Source organism: Dunckerocampus dactyliophorus, chromosome 21 (assembly GCF_027744805.1).
Source record: "Dunckerocampus dactyliophorus isolate RoL2022-P2 chromosome 21, RoL_Ddac_1.1, whole genome shotgun sequence".
Lineage (NCBI taxonomy): Eukaryota > Metazoa > Chordata > Actinopteri > Syngnathiformes > Syngnathidae > Dunckerocampus > Dunckerocampus dactyliophorus.
Genome location: NC_072839.1, coordinates 8,236,353 through 8,260,853, shown reverse-complemented (window position 1 = coordinate 8,260,853; position 24,501 = coordinate 8,236,353).

Here is a 24,501-nt window from a genome sequence, read left to right as displayed (position 1 = left end):
GAATAGAGTGCAATTGTGAACATTGCCCACAACTGCCCTACAATGAACCACATATGCACCAAACCACCTAAAAAGTGCTTTAAACAGCTTGTCAGGCCGAATGAGTTACTTTTTCTCATTTTGCCTGTAACTGCCCAGCAGTACATCCCAGCATCACCAAACCACATTCCCATGCAGGGGGTGAGAAGCTACACCACATATATGAGATTCAGGCCTCTAGCACGTTCTGCTGGCTTGCAATCACTAAATCTAACAGTTATTGCTTAAAAAGTTAATTCAGACCGAATAGAGTGCAATTGTGAACATTGCCCACAACTGCCCTACAATGAACCACATATGCACCAAACCACCTAAAAAGTGCTTTAAACAGCTTGTCAGGCCGAATGAGTTACTTTTTCTCATTTTGCCTGTAACTGCCCAGCAGTACATCCCAGCATCACCAAACCACATTCACATGCAGGGGGTGAGAAGCTACACCACATATATGAGATTCAGGCCTCTAGCACGTTCTGCTGGCTTGCAATCACTAAATCTAACAGTTATTGCTTAAAAAGTTAATTCAGACCGAATAGAGTGCAATTGTGAACATTGCCCACAACTGCCCTACAATGAACCACATATGCACCAAACCACCTAAAAAGTGCTTTAAACAGCTTGTCAGGCCGAATGAGTTACTTTTTCTCATTTTGCCTGTAACTGCCCAGCCCAGTAACTGCCCAGCATCACCAAACCACATTCACATGCAGGGGGTGAGAAGCTACACCACATATATGAGATTCAGGCCTCTAGCACGTTCTGCTGGCTTGCAATCACTAAATCTAACAGTTATTGCTTAAAAAGGCGTTTCAGGCCGAATAGAGTGCAATTGTGAACATTGCCCACAACTGCCCTACAATGAACCACATATGCACCAAACCACCTAAAAAGTGCTTTAAACAGCTTGTCAGGCCGAATGAGTTACTTTTTCTCATTTTGCCTGTAACTGCCCAGCAGTACATCCCAGCATCACCAAACCACATTCCCATGCAGGGGGTGAGAAGCTACACCACATATATGAGATTCAGGCCTCTAGCACGTTCTGCTGGCTTGCAATCACTAAATCTAACAGTTATTGCTTAAAAAGTTAATTCAGACCGAATAGAGTGCAATTGTGAACATTGCCCACAACTGCCCTACAATGAACCACATATGCACCAAACCACCTAAAAAGTGCTTTAAACAGCTTGTCAGGCCGAATGAGTTACTTTTTCTCATTTTGCCTGTAACTGCCCAGCAGTACATCCCAGCATCACCAAACCACATTCACATGCAGGGGGTGAGAAGCTACACCACATATATGAGATTCAGGCCTCTAGCACGTTCTGCTGGCTTGCAATCACTAAATCTAACAGTTATTGCTTAAAAAGGCGTTTCAGGCCGAATAGAGTGCAATTGTGAACATTGCCCACAACTGCCCTACAATGAACCACATATGCACCAAACCACCTAAAAAGTGCTTTAAACAGCTTGTCAGGCCGAATGAGTTACTTTTTCTCATTTTGCCTGTAACTGCCCAGCAGTACATCCCAGCATCACCAAACCACATTCACATGCAGGGGGTGAGAAGCTACACCACATATATGAGATTCAGGCCTCTAGCACGTTCTGCTGGCTTGCAATCACTAAATCTAACAGTTATTGCTTAAAAAGGCGTTTCAGGCCGAATAGAGTGCAATTGTGAACATTGCCCACAACTGCCCTACAATGAACCACATATGCACCAAACCACCTAAAAAGTGCTTTAAACAGCTTGTCAGGCCGAATGAGTTACTTTTTCTCATTTTGCCTGTAACTGCCCAGCAGTACATCCCAGCATCACCAAACCACATTCACATGCAGGGGGTGAGAAGCTACACCACATATATGAGATTCAGGCCTCTAGCACGTTCTGCTGGCTTGCAATCACTAAATCTAACAGTTATTGCTTAAAAAGGCGTTTCAGGCCGAATAGAGTGCAATTGTGAACATTGCCCACAACTGCCCTACAATGAACCACATATGCACCAAACCACCTAAAAAGTGCTTTAAACAGCTTGTCAGGCCGAATGAGTTACTTTTTCTCATTTTGCCTGTAACTGCCCAGCAGTACATCCCAGCATCACCAAACCACATTCACATGCAGGGGGTGAGAAGCTACACCACATATATGAGATTCAGGCCTCTAGCACGTTCTGCTGGCTTGCAATCACTAAATCTAACAGTTATTGCTTAAAAAGGCGTTTCAGGCCGAATAGAGTGCAATTGTGAACATTGCCCACAACTGCCCTACAATGAACCACATATGCACCAAACCACCTAAAAAGTGCTTTAAACAGCTTGTCAGGCCGAATGAGTTACTTTTTCTCATTTTGCCTGTAACTGCCCAGCAGTACATCCCAGCATCACCAAACCACATTCACATGCAGGGGGTGAGAAGCTACACCACATATATGAGATTCAGGCCTCTAGCACGTTCTGCTGGCTTGCAATCACTAAATCTAACAGTTATTGCTTAAAAAGGCGTTTCAGGCCGAATAGAGTGCAATTGTGAACATTGCCCACAACTGCCCTACAATGAACCACATATGCACCAAACCACCTAAAAAGTGCTTTAAACAGCTTGTCAGGCCGAATGAGTTACTTTTTCTCATTTTGCCTGTAACTGCCCAGCAGTACATCCCAGCATCACCAAACCACATTCACATGCAGGGGGTGAGAAGCTACACCACATATATGAGATTCAGGCCTCTAGCACGTTCTGCTGGCTTGCAATCACTAAATCTAACAGTTATTGCTTAAAAAGGCGTTTCAGGCCGAATAGAGTGCAATTGTGAACATTGCCCACAACTGCCCTACAATGAACCACATATGCACCAAACCACCTAAAAAGTGCTTTAAACAGCTTGTCAGGCCGAATGAGTTACTTTTTCTCATTTTGCCTGTAACTGCCCAGCAGTACATCCCAGCATCACCAAACCACATTCCCATGCAGGGGGTGAGAAGCTACACCACATATATGAGATTCAGGCCTCTAGCACGTTCTGCTGGCTTGCAATCACTAAATCTAACAGTTATTGCTTAAAAAGTTAATTCAGACCGAATAGAGTGCAATTGTGAACATTGCCCACAACTGCCCTACAATGAACCACATATGCACCAAACCACCTAAAAAGTGCTTTAAACAGCTTGTCAGGCCGAATGAGTTACTTTTTCTCATTTTGCCTGTAACTGCCCAGCAGTACATCCCAGCATCACCAAACCACATTCACATGCAGGGGGTGAGAAGCTACACCACATATATGAGATTCAGGCCTCTAGCACGTTCTGCTGGCTTGCAATCACTAAATCTAACAGTTATTGCTTAAAAAGGCGTTTCAGGCCGAATAGAGTGCAATTGTGAACATTGCCCACAACTGCCCTACAATGAACCACATATGCACCAAACCACCTAAAAAGTGCTTTAAACAGCTTGTCAGGCCGAATGAGTTACTTTTTCTCATTTTGCCTGTAACTGCCCAGCAGTACATCCCAGCATCACCAAACCACATTCACATGCAGGGGGTGAGAAGCTACACCACATATATGAGATTCAGGCCTCTAGCACGTTCTGCTGGCTTGCAATCACTAAATCTAACAGTTATTGCTTAAAAAGGCGTTTCAGGCCGAATAGAGTGCAATTGTGAACATTGCCCACAACTGCCCTACAATGAACCACATATGCACCAAACCACCTAAAAAGTGCTTTAAACAGCTTGTCAGGCCGAATGAGTTACTTTTTCTCATTTTGCCTGTAACTGCCCAGCAGTACATCCCAGCATCACCAAACCACATTCACATGCAGGGGGTGAGAAGCTACACCACATATATGAGATTCAGGCCTCTAGCACGTTCTGCTGGCTTGCAATCACTAAATCTAACAGTTATTGCTTAAAAAGGCGTTTCAGGCCGAATAGAGTGCAATTGTGAACATTGCCCACAACTGCCCTACAATGAACCACATATGCACCAAACCACCTAAAAAGTGCTTTAAACAGCTTGTCAGGCCGAATGAGTTACTTTTTCTCATTTTGCCTGTAACTGCCCAGCAGTACATCCCAGCATCACCAAACCACATTCACATGCAGGGGGTGAGAAGCTACACCACATATATGAGATTCAGGCCTCTAGCACGTTCTGCTGGCTTGCAATCACTAAATCTAACAGTTATTGCTTAAAAAGGCGTTTCAGGCCGAATAGAGTGCAATTGTGAACATTGCCCACAACTGCCCTACAATGAACCACATATGCACCAAACCACCTAAAAAGTGCTTTAAACAGCTTGTCAGGCCGAATGAGTTACTTTTTCTCATTTTGCCTGTAACTGCCCAGCAGTACATCCCAGCATCACCAAACCACATTCCCATGCAGGGGGTGAGAAGCTACACCACATATATGAGATTCAGGCCTCTAGCACGTTCTGCTGGCTTGCAATCACTAAATCTAACAGTTATTGCTTAAAAAGTTAATTCAGACCGAATAGAGTGCAATTGTGAACATTGCCCACAACTGCCCTACAATGAACCACATATGCACCAAACCACCTAAAAAGTGCTTTAAACAGCTTGTCAGGCCGAATGAGTTACTTTTTCTCATTTTGCCTGTAACTGCCCAGCAGTACATCCCAGCATCACCAAACCACATTCACATGCAGGGGGTGAGAAGCTACACCACATATATGAGATTCAGGCCTCTAGCACGTTCTGCTGGCTTGCAATCACTAAATCTAACAGTTATTGCTTAAAAAGGCGTTTCAGGCCGAATAGAGTGCAATTGTGAACATTGCCCACAACTGCCCTACAATGAACCACATATGCACCAAACCACCTAAAAAGTGCTTTAAACAGCTTGTCAGGCCGAATGAGTTACTTTTTCTCATTTTGCCTGTAACTGCCCAGCAGTACATCCCAGCATCACCAAACCACATTCCCATGCAGGGGGTGAGAAGCTACACCACATATATGAGATTCAGGCCTCTAGCACATTCTGCTGGCTTGCAATCACTAAATCTAACAGTTATTGCTTAAAAAGGCGTTTCAGGCCGAATAGAGTGCAATTGTGAACATTGCCCACAACTGCCCTACAATGAACCACATATGCACCAAACCACCTAAAAAGTGCTTTAAACAGCTTGTCAGGCCGAATGAGTTACTTTTTCTCATTTTGCCTGTAACTGCCCAGCAGTACATCCCAGTATCACCAAACCACATTCACATGCAGGGGGTGAGAAGCTACACCACATATATGAGATTCAGGCCTCTAGCACGTTCTGCTGGCTTGCAATCACTAAATCTAACAGTTATTGCTTAAAAAGTTGTTTCAGGCCGAATAGAGTGCAATTGTGAACATTGCCCACAACTGCCCTACAATGAACCACATATGCACCAAACCACCTAAAAAGTGCTTTAAACAGCTTGTCAGGCCGAATGAGTTACTTTTTCTCATTTTGCCTGTAACTGCCCAGCAGTACATCCCAGCATCACCAAACCACATTCACATGCAGGGGGTGAGAAGCTACACCACATATATGAGATTCAGGCCTCTAGCACGTTCTGCTGGCTTGCAATCACTAAATCTAACAGTTATTGCTTAAAAAGTTAATTCAGGCCGAATAGAGTGCAATTGTGAACATTGCCCACAACTGCCCTACAATGAACCACATATGCACCAAACCACCTAAAAAGTGCTTTAAACAGCTTGTCAGGCCGAATGAGTTATTTTTCTCATTTTGCCTCTAACTGCCCAGCAGTACATCCCAGCATCACCAAACCACATTCACATGCAGGGGGTGAGAAGCTACACCACATATATGAGATTCAGGCCTCTGGCACGTTCTGCTGGCTTGCAATCACTAAATTTAACAGTTATTGCTTAAAAAGTTAATTCAGACCGAATAGAGTGCAATTGTGAACATTGCCCACAACTGCCCTACAATGAACCACATATGCACCAAACTACCTAAAAAGTGCTTTAAACAGCTTGTCAGGCCGAATGAGTTACTTTTTCTCATTTTGCCTGTAACTGCCCAGCAGTACATCCCAGCATCACCAAACCACATTCACATGCAGGGGGTGAGAAGCTACACCACATATAGGAGATTCAGGCCTCTAGCACATTCTGCTGGCTTGCAATCACTAAATCTAACAGTTATTGCTTAAAAAGGCGTTTCAGGCCGAATAGAGTGCAATTGTGAACATTGCCCACAACTGCCCTACAATGAACCACATATGCACCAAACCACCTAAAAAGTGCTTTAAACAGCTTGTCAGGCCGAATGAGTTACTTTTTCTCATTTTGCCTGTAACTGCCCAGCAGTACATCCCAGCATCACCAAACCACATTCACATGCAGGGGGTGAGAAGCTACACCACATATATGAGATTCAGGCCTCTAGCACGTTCTGCTGGCTTGCAATCACTAAATCTAACAGTTATTGCTTAAAAAGGCGTTTCAGGCCGAATAGAGTGCAATTGTGAACATTGCCCACAACTGCCCTACAATGAACCACATATGCACCAAACCACCTAAAAAGTGCTTTAAACAGCTTGTCAGGCCGAATGAGTTATTTTTCTCATTTTGCCTCTAACTGCCCAGCAGTACATCCCAGCATCACCAAACCACATTCACATGCAGGGGGTGAGAAGCTACACCACATATATGAGATTCAGGCCTCTGGCACGTTCTGCTGGCTTGCAATCACTAAATTTAACAGTTATTGCTTAAAAAGTTAATTCAGACCGAATAGAGTGCAATTGTGAACATTGCCCACAACTGCCCTACAATGAACCACATATGCACCAAACCACCTAAAAAGTGCTTTAAACAGCTTGTCAGGCCGAATGAGTTACTTTTTCTCATTTTGCCTGTAACTGCCCAGCAGTACATCCCAGCATCACCAAACCACATTCACATGCAGGGGGTGAGAAGCTACACCACATATATGAGATTCAGGCCTCTAGCACGTTCTGCTGGCTTGCAATCACTAAATCTAACAGTTATTGCTTAAAAAGTTGTTTCAGGCCGAATAGAGTGCAATTGTGAACATTGCCCACAACTGCCCTACAATGAACCACATATGCACCAAACCACCTAAAAAGTGCTTTAAACAGCTTGTCAGGCCGAATGAGTTACTTTTTCTCATTTTGCCTGTAACTGCCCAGCAGTACATCCCAGCATCACCAAACCACATTCACATGCAGGGGGTGAGAAGCTACACCACATATATGAGATTCAGGCCTCTAGCACGTTCTGCTGGCTTGCAATCACTAAATCTAACAGTTATTGCTTAAAAAGGCGTTTCAGACCGAATAGAGTGCAATTGTGAACATTGCCCACAACTGCCCTACAATGAACCACATATGCACCAAACCACCTAAAAAGTGCTTTAAACAGCTTGTCAGGCCGAATGAGTTACTTTTTCTCATTTTGCCTGTAACTGCCCAGCAGTACATCCCAGCATCACCAAACCACATTCACATGCAGGGGGTGAGAAGCTACACCACATATATGAGATTCAGGCCTCTAGCACGTTCTGCTGGCTTGCAATCACTAAATCTAACAGTTATTGCTTAAAAAGTTAATTCAGACCGAATAGAGTGCAATTGTGAACATTGCCCACAACTGCCCTACAATGAACCACATATGCACCAAACCACCTAAAAAGTGCTTTAAACAGCTTGTCAGGCCGAATGAGTTACTTTTTCTCATTTTGCCTGTAACTGCCCAGCAGTACATCCCAGCATCACCAAACCACATTCACATGCAGGGGGTGAGAAGCTACACCACATATATGAGATTCAGGCCTCTAGCACGTTCTGCTGGCTTGCAATCACTAAATCTAACAGTTATTGCTTAAAAAGGCGTTTCAGGCCGAATAGAGTGCAATTGTGAACATTGCCCACAACTGCCCTACAATGAACCACATATGCACCAAACCACCTAAAAAGTGCTTTAAACAGCTTGTCAGGCCGAATGAGTTACTTTTTCTCATTTTGCCTCTAACTGCCCAGCAGTACATCCCAGCATCACCAAACCACATTCACATGCAGGGGGTGAGAAGCTACACCACATATATGAGATTCAGGCCTCTGGCACGTTCTGCTGGCTTGCAATCACTAAATTTAACAGTTATTGCTTAAAAAGTTAATTCAGACCGAATAGAGTGCAATTGTGAACATTGCCCACAACTGCCCTACAATGAACCACATATGCACCAAACCACCTAAAAAGTGCTTTAAACAGCTTGTCAGGCCGAATGAGTTACTTTTTCTCATTTTGCCTGTAACTGCCCAGCAGTACATCCCAGCATCACCAAACCACATTCACATGCAGGGGGTGAGAAGCTACACCACATATATGAGATTCAGGCCTCTAGCACGTTCTGCTGGCTTGCAATCACTAAATCTAACAGTTATTGCTTAAAAAGTTGTTTCAGGCCGAATAGAGTGCAATTGTGAACATTGCCCACAACTGCCCTACAATGAACCACATATGCACCAAACCACCTAAAAAGTGCTTTAAACAGCTTGTCAGGCCGAATGAGTTACTTTTTCTCATTTTGCCTGTAACTGCCCAGCAGTACATCCCAGCATCACCAAACCACATTCACATGCAGGGGGTGAGAAGCTACACCACATATATGAGATTCAGGCCTCTAGCACATTCTGCTGGCTTGCAATCACTAAATCTAACAGTTATTGCTTAAAAAGGCGTTTCAGGCCGAATAGAGTGCAATTGTGAACATTGCCCACAACTGCCCTACAATGAACCACATATGCACCAAACCACCTAAAAAGTGCTTTAAACAGCTTGTCAGGCCGAATGAGTTACTTTTTCTCATTTTGCCTGTAACTGCCCAGCAGTACATCCCAGTATCACCAAACCACATTCACATGCAGGGGGTGAGAAGCTACACCACATATATGAGATTCAGGCCTCTAGCACGTTCTGCTGGCTTGCAATCACTAAATCTAACAGTTATTGCTTAAAAAGTTGTTTCAGGCCGAATAGAGTGCAATTGTGAACATTGCCCACAACTGCCCTACAATGAACCACATATGCACCAAACCACCTAAAAAGTGCTTTAAACAGCTTGTCAGGCCGAATGAGTTACTTTTTCTCATTTTGCCTGTAACTGCCCAGCAGTACATCCCAGCATCACCAAACCACATTCACATGCAGGGGGTGAGAAGCTACACCACATATATGAGATTCAGGCCTCTAAGCACATTCTGCTGGCTTGCAATCACTAAATCTAACAGTTATTGCTTAAAAAGGCGTTTCAGGCCGAATAGAGTGCAATTGTGAACATTGCCCACAACTGCCCTACAATGAACCACATATGCACCAAACCACCTAAAAAGTGCTTTAAACAGCTTGTCAGGCCGAATGAGTTACTTTTTCTCATTTTGCCTGTAACTGCCCAGCAGTACATCCCAGCATCACCAAACCACATTCACATGCAGGGGGTGAGAAGCTACACCACATATATGAGATTCAGGCCTCTAGCACGTTCTGCTGGCTTGCAATCACTAAATCTAACAGTTATTGCTTAAAAAGTTAATTCAGGCCGAATAGAGTGCAATTGTGAACATTGCCCACAACTGCCCTACAATGAACCACATATGCACCAAACCACCTAAAAAGTGCTTTAAACAGCTTGTCAGGCCGAATGAGTTATTTTTCTCATTTTGCCTCTAACTGCCCAGCAGTACATCCCAGCATCACCAAACCACATTCACATGCAGGGGGTGAGAAGCTACACCACATATATGAGATTCAGGCCTCTGGCACGTTCTGCTGGCTTGCAATCACTAAATTTAACAGTTATTGCTTAAAAAGTTAATTCAGACCGAATAGAGTGCAATTGTGAACATTGCCCACAACTGCCCTACAATGAACCACATATGCACCAAACCACCTAAAAAGTGCTTTAAACAGCTTGTCAGGCCGAATGAGTTACTTTTTCTCATTTTGCCTGTAACTGCCCAGCAGTACATCCCAGCATCACCAAACCACATTCACATGCAGGGGGTGAGAAGCTACACCACATATAGGAGATTCAGGCCTCTAGCACATTCTGCTGGCTTGCAATCACTAAATCTAACAGTTATTGCTTAAAAAGGCGTTTCAGGCCGAATAGAGTGCAATTGTGAACATTGCCCACAACTGCCCTACAATGAACCACATATGCACCAAACCACCTAAAAAGTGCTTTAAACAGCTTGTCAGGCCGAATGAGTTACTTTTTCTCATTTTGCCTGTAACTGCCCAGCAGTACATCCCAGCATCACCAAACCACATTCACATGCAGGGGGTGAGAAGCTACACCACATATATGAGATTCAGGCCTCTAGCACGTTCTGCTGGCTTGCAATCACTAAATCTAACAGTTATTGCTTAAAAAGGCGTTTCAGGCCGAATAGAGTGCAATTGTGAACATTGCCCACAACTGCCCTACAATGAACCACATATGCACCAAACCACCTAAAAAGTGCTTTAAACAGCTTGTCAGGCCGAATGAGTTACTTTTTCTCATTTTGCCTGTAACTGCCCAGCAGTACATCCCAGCATCACCAAACCACATTCCCATGCAGGGGGTGAGAAGCTACACCACATATATGAGATTCAGGCCTCTAGCACGTTCTGCTGGCTTGCAATCACTAAATCTAACAGTTATTGCTTAAAAAGTTAATTCAGACCGAATAGAGTGCAATTGTGAACATTGCCCACAACTGCCCTACAATGAACCACATATGCACCAAACCACCTAAAAAGTGCTTTAAACAGCTTGTCAGGCCGAATGAGTTACTTTTTCTCATTTTGCCTGTAACTGCCCAGCAGTACATCCCAGCATCACCAAACCACATTCACATGCAGGGGGTGAGAAGCTACACCACATATATGAGATTCAGGCCTCTAGCACGTTCTGCTGGCTTGCAATCACTAAATCTAACAGTTATTGCTTAAAAAGGCGTTTCAGGCCGAATAGAGTGCAATTGTGAACATTGCCCACAACTGCCCTACAATGAACCACATATGCACCAAACCACCTAAAAAGTGCTTTAAACAGCTTGTCAGGCCGAATGAGTTACTTTTTCTCATTTTGCCTGTAACTGCCCAGCAGTACATCCCAGCATCACCAAACCACATTCACATGCAGGGGGTGAGAAGCTACACCACATATATGAGATTCAGGCCTCTAGCACGTTCTGCTGGCTTGCAATCACTAAATCTAACAGTTATTGCTTAAAAAGGCGTTTCAGGCCGAATAGAGTGCAATTGTGAACATTGCCCACAACTGCCCTACAATGAACCACATATGCACCAAACCACCTAAAAAGTGCTTTAAACAGCTTGTCAGGCCGAATGAGTTACTTTTTCTCATTTTGCCTGTAACTGCCCAGCAGTACATCCCAGCATCACCAAACCACATTCACATGCAGGGGGTGAGAAGCTACACCACATATATGAGATTCAGGCCTCTAGCACGTTCTGCTGGCTTGCAATCACTAAATCTAACAGTTATTGCTTAAAAAGGCGTTTCAGGCCGAATAGAGTGCAATTGTGAACATTGCCCACAACTGCCCTACAATGAACCACATATGCACCAAACCACCTAAAAAGTGCTTTAAACAGCTTGTCAGGCCGAATGAGTTACTTTTTCTCATTTTGCCTGTAACTGCCCAGCAGTACATCCCAGCATCACCAAACCACATTCACATGCAGGGGGTGAGAAGCTACACCACATATATGAGATTCAGGCCTCTAGCACGTTCTGCTGGCTTGCAATCACTAAATCTAACAGTTATTGCTTAAAAAGGCGTTTCAGGCCGAATAGAGTGCAATTGTGAACATTGCCCACAACTGCCCTACAATGAACCACATATGCACCAAACCACCTAAAAAGTGCTTTAAACAGCTTGTCAGGCCGAATGAGTTACTTTTTCTCATTTTGCCTGTAACTGCCCAGCAGTACATCCCAGCATCACCAAACCACATTCCCATGCAGGGGGTGAGAAGCTACACCACATATATGAGATTCAGGCCTCTAGCACGTTCTGCTGGCTTGCAATCACTAAATCTAACAGTTATTGCTTAAAAAGTTAATTCAGACCGAATAGAGTGCAATTGTGAACATTGCCCACAACTGCCCTACAATGAACCACATATGCACCAAACCACCTAAAAAGTGCTTTAAACAGCTTGTCAGGCCGAATGAGTTACTTTTTCTCATTTTGCCTGTAACTGCCCAGCAGTACATCCCAGCATCACCAAACCACATTCACATGCAGGGGGTGAGAAGCTACACCACATATATGAGATTCAGGCCTCTAGCACGTTCTGCTGGCTTGCAATCACTAAATCTAACAGTTATTGCTTAAAAAGGCGTTTCAGGCCGAATAGAGTGCAATTGTGAACATTGCCCACAACTGCCCTACAATGAACCACATATGCACCAAACCACCTAAAAAGTGCTTTAAACAGCTTGTCAGGCCGAATGAGTTACTTTTTCTCATTTTGCCTGTAACTGCCCAGCAGTACATCCCAGCATCACCAAACCACATTCACATGCAGGGGGTGAGAAGCTACACCACATATATGAGATTCAGGCCTCTAGCACGTTCTGCTGGCTTGCAATCACTAAATCTAACAGTTATTGCTTAAAAAGGCGTTTCAGGCCGAATAGAGTGCAATTGTGAACATTGCCCACAACTGCCCTACAATGAACCACATATGCACCAAACCACCTAAAAAGTGCTTTAAACAGCTTGTCAGGCCGAATGAGTTACTTTTTCTCATTTTGCCTGTAACTGCCCAGCAGTACATCCCAGCATCACCAAACCACATTCCCATGCAGGGGGTGAGAAGCTACACCACATATATGAGATTCAGGCCTCTAGCACGTTCTGCTGGCTTGCAATCACTAAATCTAACAGTTATTGCTTAAAAAGTTAATTCAGACCGAATAGAGTGCAATTGTGAACATTGCCCACAACTGCCCTACAATGAACCACATATGCACCAAACCACCTAAAAAGTGCTTTAAACAGCTTGTCAGGCCGAATGAGTTACTTTTTCTCATTTTGCCTGTAACTGCCCAGCAGTACATCCCAGCATCACCAAACCACATTCACATGCAGGGGGTGAGAAGCTACACCACATATATGAGATTCAGGCCTCTAGCACGTTCTGCTGGCTTGCAATCACTAAATCTAACAGTTATTGCTTAAAAAGGCGTTTCAGGCCGAATAGAGTGCAATTGTGAACATTGCCCACAACTGCCCTACAATGAACCACATATGCACCAAACCACCTAAAAAGTGCTTTAAACAGCTTGTCAGGCCGAATGAGTTACTTTTTCTCATTTTGCCTGTAACTGCCCAGCAGTACATCCCAGCATCACCAAACCACATTCCCATGCAGGGGGTGAGAAGCTACACCACATATATGAGATTCAGGCCTCTAGCACATTCTGCTGGCTTGCAATCACTAAATCTAACAGTTATTGCTTAAAAAGGCGTTTCAGGCCGAATAGAGTGCAATTGTGAACATTGCCCACAACTGCCCTACAATGAACCACATATGCACCAAACCACCTAAAAAGTGCTTTAAACAGCTTGTCAGGCCGAATGAGTTACTTTTTCTCATTTTGCCTGTAACTGCCCAGCAGTACATCCCAGTATCACCAAACCACATTCACATGCAGGGGGTGAGAAGCTACACCACATATATGAGATTCAGGCCTCTAGCACGTTCTGCTGGCTTGCAATCACTAAATCTAACAGTTATTGCTTAAAAAGTTGTTTCAGGCCGAATAGAGTGCAATTGTGAACATTGCCCACAACTGCCCTACAATGAACCACATATGCACCAAACCACCTAAAAAGTGCTTTAAACAGCTTGTCAGGCCGAATGAGTTACTTTTTCTCATTTTGCCTGTAACTGCCCAGCAGTACATCCCAGCATCACCAAACCACATTCACATGCAGGGGGTGAGAAGCTACACCACATATATGAGATTCAGGCCTCTAGCACGTTCTGCTGGCTTGCAATCACTAAATCTAACAGTTATTGCTTAAAAAGTTAATTCAGGCCGAATAGAGTGCAATTGTGAACATTGCCCACAACTGCCCTACAATGAACCACATATGCACCAAACCACCTAAAAAGTGCTTTAAACAGCTTGTCAGGCCGAATGAGTTATTTTTCTCATTTTGCCTCTAACTGCCCAGCAGTACATCCCAGCATCACCAAACCACATTCACATGCAGGGGGTGAGAAGCTACACCACATATATGAGATTCAGGCCTCTGGCACGTTCTGCTGGCTTGCAATCACTAAATTTAACAGTTATTGCTTAAAAAGTTAATTCAGACCGAATAGAGTGCAATTGTGAACATTGCCCACAACTGCCCTACAATGAACCACATATGCACCAAACCACCTAAAAAGTGCTTTAAACAGCTTGTCAGGCCGAATGAGTTACTTTTTCTCATTTTGCCTGTAACTGCCCAGCAGTACATCCCAGCATCACCAAACCACATTCACATGCAGGGGGTGAGAAGCTACACCACATATAGGAGATTCAGGCCTCTAGCACATTCTGCTGGCTTGCAATCACTAAATCTAACAGTTATTGCTTAAAAAGGCGTTTCAGGCCGAATAGAGTGCAATTGTGAACATTGCCCACAACTGCCCTACAATGAACCACATATGCACCAAACCACCTAAAAAGTGCTTTAAACAGCTTGTCAGGCCGAATGAGTTACTTTTTCTCATTTTGCCTGTAACTGCCCAGCAGTACATCCCAGCATCACCAAACCACATTCACATGCAGGGGGTGAGAAGCTACACCACATATATGAGATTCAGGCCTCTAGCACGTTCTGCTGGCTTGCAATCACTAAATCTAACAGTTATTGCTTAAAAAGGCGTTTCAGGCCGAATAGAGTGCAATTGTGAACATTGCCCACAACTGCCCTACAATGAACCACATATGCACCAAACCACCTAAAAAGTGCTTTAAACAGCTTGTCAGGCCGAATGAGTTACTTTTTCTCATTTTGCCTGTAACTGCCCAGCAGTACATCCCAGCATCACCAAACCACATTCACATGCAGGGGGTGAGAAGCTACACCACATATATGAGATTCAGGCCTCTAGCACGTTCTGCTGGCTTGCAATCACTAAATCTAACAGTTATTGCTTAAAAAGTTAATTCAGGCCGAATAGAGTGCAATTGTGAACATTGCCCACAACTGCCCTACAATGAACCACATATGCACCAAACCACCTAAAAAGTGCTTTAAACAGCTTGTCAGGCCGAATGAGTTATTTTTCTCATTTTGCCTCTAACTGCCCAGCAGTACATCCCAGCATCACCAAACCACATTCACATGCAGGGGGTGAGAAGCTACACCACATATATGAGATTCAGGCCTCTGGCACGTTCTGCTGGCTTGCAATCACTAAATTTAACAGTTATTGCTTAAAAAGTTAATTCAGACCGAATAGAGTGCAATTGTGAACATTGCCCACAACTGCCCTACAATGAACCACATATGCACCAAACCACCTAAAAAGTGCTTTAAACAGCTTGTCAGGCCGAATGAGTTACTTTTTCTCATTTTGCCTGTAACTGCCCAGCAGTACATCCCAGCATCACCAAACCACATTCACATGCAGGGGGTGAGAAGCTACACCACATATATGAGATTCAGGCCTCTAGCACGTTCTGCTGGCTTGCAATCACTAAATCTAACAGTTATTGCTTAAAAAGTTGTTTCAGGCCGAATAGAGTGCAATTGTGAACATTGCCCACAACTGCCCTACAATGAACCACATATGCACCAAACCACCTAAAAAGTGCTTTAAACAGCTTGTCAGGCCGAATGAGTTACTTTTTCTCATTTTGCCTGTAACTGCCCAGCAGTACATCCCAGCATCACCAAACCACATTCACATGCAGGGGGTGAGAAGCTACACCACATATATGAGATTCAGGCCTCTAGCACGTTCTGCTGGCTTGCAATCACTAAATCTAACAGTTATTGCTTAAAAAGGCGTTTCAGACCGAATAGAGTGCAATTGTGAACATTGCCCACAACTGCCCTACAATGAACCACATATGCACCAAACCACCTAAAAAGTGCTTTAAACAGCTTGTCAGGCCGAATGAGTTACTTTTTCTCATTTTGCCTGTAACTGCCCAGCAGTACATCCCAGCATCACCAAACCACATTCACATGCAGGGGGTGAGAAGCTACACCACATATATGAGATTCAGGCCTCTAGCACGTTCTGCTGGCTTGCAATCACTAAATCTAACAGTTATTGCTTAAAAAGTTAATTCAGACCGAATAGAGTGCAATTGTGAACATTGCCCACAACTGCCCTACAATGAACCACATATGCACCAAACCACCTAAAAAGTGCTTTAAACAGCTTGTCAGGCCGAATGAGTTACTTTTTCTCATTTTGCCTGTAACTGCCCAGCAGTACATCCCAGCATCACCAAACCACATTCACATGCAGGGGGTGAGAAGCTACACCACATATATGAGATTCAGGCCTCTAGCACGTTCTGCTGGCTTGCAATCACTAAATCTAACAGTTATTGCTTAAAAAGGCGTTTCAGGCCGAATAGAGTGCAATTGTGAACATTGCCCACAACTGCCCTACAATGAACCACATATGCACCAAACCACCTAAAAAGTGCTTTAAACAGCTTGTCAGGCCGAATGAGTTACTTTTTCTCATTTTGCCTCTAACTGCCCAGCAGTACATCCCAGCATCACCAAACCACATTCACATGCAGGGGGTGAGAAGCTACACCACATATATGAGATTCAGGCCTCTGGCACGTTCTGCTGGCTTGCAATCACTAAATTTAACAGTTATTGCTTAAAAAGTTAATTCAGACCGAATAGAGTGCAATTGTGAACATTGCCCACAACTGCCCTACAATGAACCACATATGCACCAAACCACCTAAAAAGTGCTTTAAACAGCTTGTCAGGCCGAATGAGTTACTTTTTCTCATTTTGCCTGTAACTGCCCAGCAGTACATCCCAGCATCACCAAACCACATTCACATGCAGGGGGTGAGAAGCTACACCACATATATGAGATTCAGGCCTCTAGCACGTTCTGCTGGCTTGCAATCACTAAATCTAACAGTTATTGCTTAAAAAGTTGTTTCAGGCCGAATAGAGTGCAATTGTGAACATTGCCCACAACTGCCCTACAATGAACCACATATGCACCAAACCACCTAAAAAGTGCTTTAAACAGCTTGTCAGGCCGAATGAGTTACTTTTTCTCATTTTGCCTGTAACTGCCCAGCAGTACATCCCAGCATCACCAAACCACATTCACATGCAGGGGGTGAGAAGCTACACCACATATATGAGATTCAGGCCTCTAGCACATTCTGCTGGCTTGCAATCACTAAATCTAACAGTTATTGCTTAAAAAGGCGTTTCAGGCCGAATAGAGTGCAATTGTGAACATTGCCCACAACTGCCCTACAATGAACCACATATGCACCAAACCACCTAAAAAGTGCTTTAAACAGCTTGTCAGGCCGAATGAGTTACTTTTTCTCATTTTGCCTGTAACTGCCCAGCAGTACATCCCAGTATCACCAAACCACATTCACATGCAGGGGGTGAGAAGCTACACCACATATATGAGATTCAGGCCTCTAGCACGTTCTGCTGGCTTGCAATCACTAAATCTAACAGTTATTGCTTAAAAAGTTGTTTCAGGCCGAATAGAGTGCAATTGTGAACATTGCCCACAACTGCCCTACAATGAACCACATATGCACCAAACCACCTAAAAAGTGCTTTAAACAGCTTGTCAGGCCGAATGAGTTACTTTTTCTCATTTTGCCTGTAACTGCCCAGCAGTACATCCCAGCATCACCAAACCACATTCACATGCAGGGGGTGAGAAGCTACACCACATATATGAGATTCAGGCCTCTAAGCACATTCTGCTGGCTTGCAATCACTAAATCTAACAGTTATTGCTTAAAAAGTTAATTCAGGCCGAATAGAGTGCAATTGTGAACATTGCCCACAACTGCCCTACAATGAACCACATATGCACCAAACCACCTAAAAAGTGCTTTAAACAGCTTGTCAGGCCGAATGAGTTATTTTTCTCATTTTGCCTCTAACTGCCCAGCAGTACATCCCAGCATCACCAAACCACATTCACATGCAGGGGGTGAGAAGCTACACCACATATATGAGATTCAGGCCTCTGGCACGTTCTGCTGGCTTGCAATCACTAAATTTAACAGTTATTGCTTAAAAAGTTAATTCAGACCGAATAGAGTGCAATTGTGAACATTGCCCACAACTGCCCTACAATGAACCACATATGCACCAAACCACCTAAAAAGTGCTTTAAACAGCTTGTCAGGCCGAATGAGTTACTTTTTCTCATTTTGCCTGTAACTGCCCAGCAGTACATCCCAGCATCACCAAACCACATTCACATGCAGGGGGTGAGAAGCTACACCACATATAGGAGATTCAGGCCTCTAGCACATTCTGCTGGCTTGCAATCACTAAATCTAACAGTTATTGCTTAAAAAGGCGTTTCAGGCCGAATAGAGTGCAATTGTGAACATTGCCCACAACTGCCCTACAATGAACCACATATGCACCAAACCACCTAAAAAGTGCTTTAAACAGCTTGTCAGGCCGAATGAGTTACTTTTTCTCATTTTGCCTGTAACTGCCCAGCAGTACATCCCAGCATCACCAAACCACATTCACATGCAGGGGGTGAGAAGCTACACCACATATATGAGATTCAGGCCTCTAGCACGTTCTGCTGGCTTGCAATCACTAAATCTAACAGTTATTGCTTAAAAAGGCGTTTCAGGCCGAATAGAGTGCAATTGTGAACATTGCCCACAACTGCCCTACAATGAACCACATATGCACCAAACCACCTAAAAAGTGCTTTAAACAGCTTGTCAGGCCGAATGAGTTACTTTTTCTCATTTTGCCTGTAACTGCCCAGCAGTACATCCCAGCATCACCAAACCACATTCCCATGCAGGGGGTGAGAAGCTACACCACATATATGAGATTCAGGCCTCTAGCACGTTCTGCTGGCTTGCAATCACTAAATCTAACAGTTATTGCTTAAAAAGTTAATTCAGACCGAATAGAGTGCAATTGTGAACATTGCCCACAACTGCCCTACAATGAACCACATATGCACCAAACCACCTAAAAAGTGCTTTAAACAGCTTGTCAGGCCGAATGAGTTACTTTTTCTCATTTTGCCTGTAACTGCCCAGCAGTACATCCCAGCATCACCAAACCACATTCACATGCAGGGGGTGAGAAGCTACACCACATATATGAGATTCAGGCCTCTAGCACGTTCTGCTGGCTTGCAATCACTAAATCTAACAGTTATTGCTTAAAAAGGCGTTTCAGGCCGAATAGAGTGCAATTGTGAACATTGCCCACAACTGCCCTACAATGAACCACATATGCACCAAACCACCTAAAAAGTGCTTTAAACAGCTTGTCAGGCCGAATGAGTTACTTTTTCTCATTTTGCCTGTAACTGCCCAGCAGTACATCCCAGCATCACCAAACCACATTCCCATGCAGGGGGTGAGAAGCTACACCACATATATGAGATTCAGGCCTCTAGCACGTTCTGCTGGCTTGCAATCACTAAATCTAACAGTTATTGCTTAAAAAGTTAATTCAGACCGAATAGAGTGCAATTGTGAACATTGCCCACAACTGCCCTACAATGAACCACATATGCACCAAACCACCTAAAAAGTGCTTTAAACAGCTTGTCAGGCCGAATGAGTTACTTTTTCTCATTTTGCCTGTAACTGCCCAGCAGTACATCCCAGCATCACCAAACCACATTCACATGCAGGGGGTGAGAAGCTACACCACATATATGAGATTCAGGCCTCTAGCACGTTCTGCTGGCTTGCAATCACTAAATCTAACAGTTATTGCTTAAAAAGTTAATTCAGACCGAATAGAGTGCAATTGTGAACATTGCCCACAACTGCCCTACAATGAACCACATATGCACCAAACCACCTAAAAAGTGCTTTAAACAGCTTGTCAGGCCGAATGAGTTACTTTTTCTCATTTTGCCTGTAACTGCCCAGCAGTACATCCCAGCATCACCAAACCACATTCACATGCAGGGGGTGAGAAGCTACACCACATATATGAGATTCAGGCCTCTAGCACGTTCTGCTGGCTTGCAATCACTAAATCTAACAGTTATTGCTTAAAAAGGCGTTTCAGGCCGAATAGAGTGCAATTGTGAACATTGCCCACAACTGCCCTACAATGAACCACATATGCACCAAACCACCTAAAAAGTGCTTTAAACAGCTTGTCAGGCCGAATGAGTTACTTTTTCTCATTTTGCCTGTAACTGCCCAGCAGTACATCCCAGCATCACCAAACCACATTCCCATGCAGGGGGTGAGAAGCTACACCACATATATGAGATTCAGGCCTCTAGCACGTTCTGCTGGCTTGCAATCACTAAATCTAACAGTTATTGCTTAAAAAGGCGTTTCAGGCCGAATAGAGTGCAATTGTGAACATTGCCCACAACTGCCCTACAATGAACCACATATGCACCAAACCACCTAAAAAGTGCTTTAAACAGCTTGTCAGGCCGAATGAGTTACTTTTTCTCATTTTGCCTGTAACTGCCCAGCAGTACATCCCAGCATCACCAAACCACATTCACATGCAGGGGGTGAGAAGCTACACCACATATATGAGATTCAGGCCTCTAGCACGTTCTGCTGGCTTGCAATCACTAAATCTAACAGTTATTGCTTAAAAAGGCGTTTCAGGCCGAATAGAGTGCAATTGTGAACATTGCCCACAACTGCCCTACAATGAACCACATATGCACCAAACCACCTAAAAAGTGCTTTAAACAGCTTGTCAGGCCGAATGAGTTACTTTTTCTCATTTTGCCTGTAACTGCCCAGCAGTACATCCCAGCATCACCAAACCACATTCACATGCAGGGGGTGAGAAGCTACACCACATATATGAGATTCAGGCCTCTAGCACGTTCTGCTGGCTTGCAATCACTAAATCTAACAGTTATTGCTTAAAAAGGCGTTTCAGGCCGAATAGAGTGCAATTGTGAACATTGCCCACAACTGCCCTACAATGAACCACATATGCACCAAACCACCTAAAAAGTGCTTTAAACAGCTTGTCAGGCCGAATGAGTTACTTTTTCTCATTTTGCCTGTAACTGCCCAGCAGTACATCCCAGCATCACCAAACCACATTCACATGCAGGGGGTGAGAAGCTACACCACATATATGAGATTCAGGCCTCTAGCACGTTCTGCTGGCTTGCAATCACTAAATCTAACAGTTATTGCTTAAAAAGGCGTTTCAGGCCGAATAGAGTGCAATTGTGAACATTGCCCACAACTGCCCTACAATGAACCACATATGCACCAAACCACCTAAAAAGTGCTTTAAACAGCTTGTCAGGCCGAATGAGTTACTTTTTCTCATTTTGCCTGTAACTGCCCAGCAGTACATCCCAGCATCACCAAACCACATTCCCATGCAGGGGGTGAGAAGCTACACCACATATATGAGATTCAGGCCTCTAGCACGTTCTGCTGGCTTGCAATCACTAAATCTAACAGTTATTGCTTAAAAAGTTAATTCAGACCGAATAGAGTGCAATTGTGAACATTGCCCACAACTGCCCTACAATGAACCACATATGCACCAAACCACCTAAAAAGTGCTTTAAACAGCTTGTCAGGCCGAATGAGTTACTTTTTCTCATTTTGCCTGTAACTGCCCAGCAGTACATCCCAGCATCACCAAACCACATTCACATGCAGGGGGTGAGAAGCTACACCACATATATGAGATTCAGGCCTCTAGCACGTTCTGCTGGCTTGCAATCACTAAATCTAACAGTTATTGCTTAAAAAGGCGTTTCAGGCCGAATAGAGTGCAATTGTGAACATTGCCCACAACTGCCCTACAATGAACCACATATGCACCAAACCACCTAAAAAGTGCTTTAAACAGCTTGTCAGGCCGAATGAGTTACTTTTTCTCATTTTGCCTGTAACTGCCCAGCAGTACATCCCAGCATCACCAAACCACATTCCCATGCAGGGGGTGAGAAGCTACACCACATATATGAGATTCAGGCCTCTAGCACGTTCTGCTGGCTTGCAATCACTAAATCTAACAGTTATTGCTTAAAAAGGCGTTTCAGGCCGAATAGAGTGCAATTGTGAACATTGCCCACAACTGCCCTACAATGAACCACATATGCACCAAACCACCTAAAAAGTGCTTTAAACAGCTTGTCAGGCCGAATGAGTTACTTTTTCTCATTTTGCCTGTAACTGCCCAGCAGTACATCCCAGCATCACCAAACCACATTCACATGCAGGGGGTGAGAAGCTACACCACATATATGAGATTCAGGCCTCTAGCACGTTCTGCTGGCTTGCAATCACTAAATCTAACAGTTATTGCTTAAAAAGGCGTTTCAGGCCGAATAGAGTGCAATTGTGAACATTGCCCACAACTGCCCTACAATGAACCACATATGCACCAAACCACCTAAAAAGTGCTTTAAACAGCTTGTCAGGCCGAATGAGTTACTTTTTCTCATTTTGCCTGTAACTGCCCAGCAGTACATCCCAGCATCACCAAACCACATTCACATGCAGGGGGTGAGAAGCTACACCACATATATGAGATTCAGGCCTCTAGCACGTTCTGCTGGCTTGCAATCACTAAATCTAACAGTTATTGCTTAAAAAGGCGTTTCAGGCCGAATAGAGTGCAATTGTGAACATTGCCCACAACTGCCCTACAATGAACCACATATGCACCAAACCACCTAAAAAGTGCTTTAAACAGCTTGTCAGGCCGAATGAGTTACTTTTTCTCATTTTGCCTGTAACTGCCCAGCAGTACATCCCAGCATCACCAAACCACATTCCCATGCAGGGGGTGAGAAGCTACACCACATATATGAGATTCAGGCCTCTAGCACGTTCTGCTGGCTTGCAATCACTAAATCTAACAGTTATTGCTTAAAAAGTTAATTCAGACCGAATAGAGTGCAATTGTGAACATTGCCCACAACTGCCCTACAATGAACCACATATGCACCAAACCACCTAAAAAGTGCTTTAAACAGCTTGTCAGGCCGAATGAGTTACTTTTTCTCATTTTGCCTGTAACTGCCCAGCAGTACATCCCAGCATCACCAAACCACATTCACATGCAGGGGGTGAGAAGCTACACCACATATATGAGATTCAGGCCTCTAGCACGTTCTGCTGGCTTGCAATCACTAAATCTAACAGTTATTGCTTAAAAAGGCGTTTCAGGCCGAATAGAGTGCAATTGTGAACATTGCCCACAACTGCCCTACAATGAACCACATATGCACCAAACCACCTAAAAAGTGCTTTAAACAGCTTGTCAGGCCGAATGAGTTACTTTTTCTCATTTTGCCTGTAACTGCCCAGCAGTACATCCCAGCATCACCAAACCACATTCCCATGCAGGGGGTGAGAAGCTACACCACATATATGAGATTCAGGCCTCTAGCACGTTCTGCTGGCTTGCAATCACTAAATCTAACAGTTATTGCTTAAAAAGTTAATTCAGACCGAATAGAGTGCAATTGTGAACATTGCCCACAACTGCCCTACAATGAACCACATATGCACCAAACCACCTAAAAAGTGCTTTAAACAGCTTGTCAGGCCGAATGAGTTACTTTTTCTCATTTTGCCTGTAACTGCCCAGCAGTACATCCCAGCATCACCAAACCACATTCACATGCAGGGGGTGAGAAGCTACACCACATATATGAGATTCAGGCCTCTAGCACGTTCTGCTGGCTTGCAATCACTAAATCTAACAGTTATTGCTTAAAAAGTTAATTCAGACCGAATAGAGTGCAATTGTGAACATTGCCCACAACTGCCCTACAATGAACCACATATGCACCAAACCACCTAAAAAGTGCTTTAAACAGCTTGTCAGGCCGAATGAGTTACTTTTTCTCATTTTGCCTGTAACTGCCCAGCAGTACATCCCAGCATCACCAAACCACATTCACATGCAGGGGGTGAGAAGCTACACCACATATATGAGATTCAGGCCTCTAGCACGTTCTGCTGGCTTGCAATCACTAAATCTAACAGTTATTGCTTAAAAAGGCGTTTCAGGCCGAATAGAGTGCAATTGTGAACATTGCCCACAACTGCCCTACAATGAACCACATATGCACCAAACCACCTAAAAAGTGCTTTAAACAGCTTGTCAGGCCGAATGAGTTACTTTTTCTCATTTTGCCTGTAACTGCCCAGCAGTACATCCCAGCATCACCAAACCA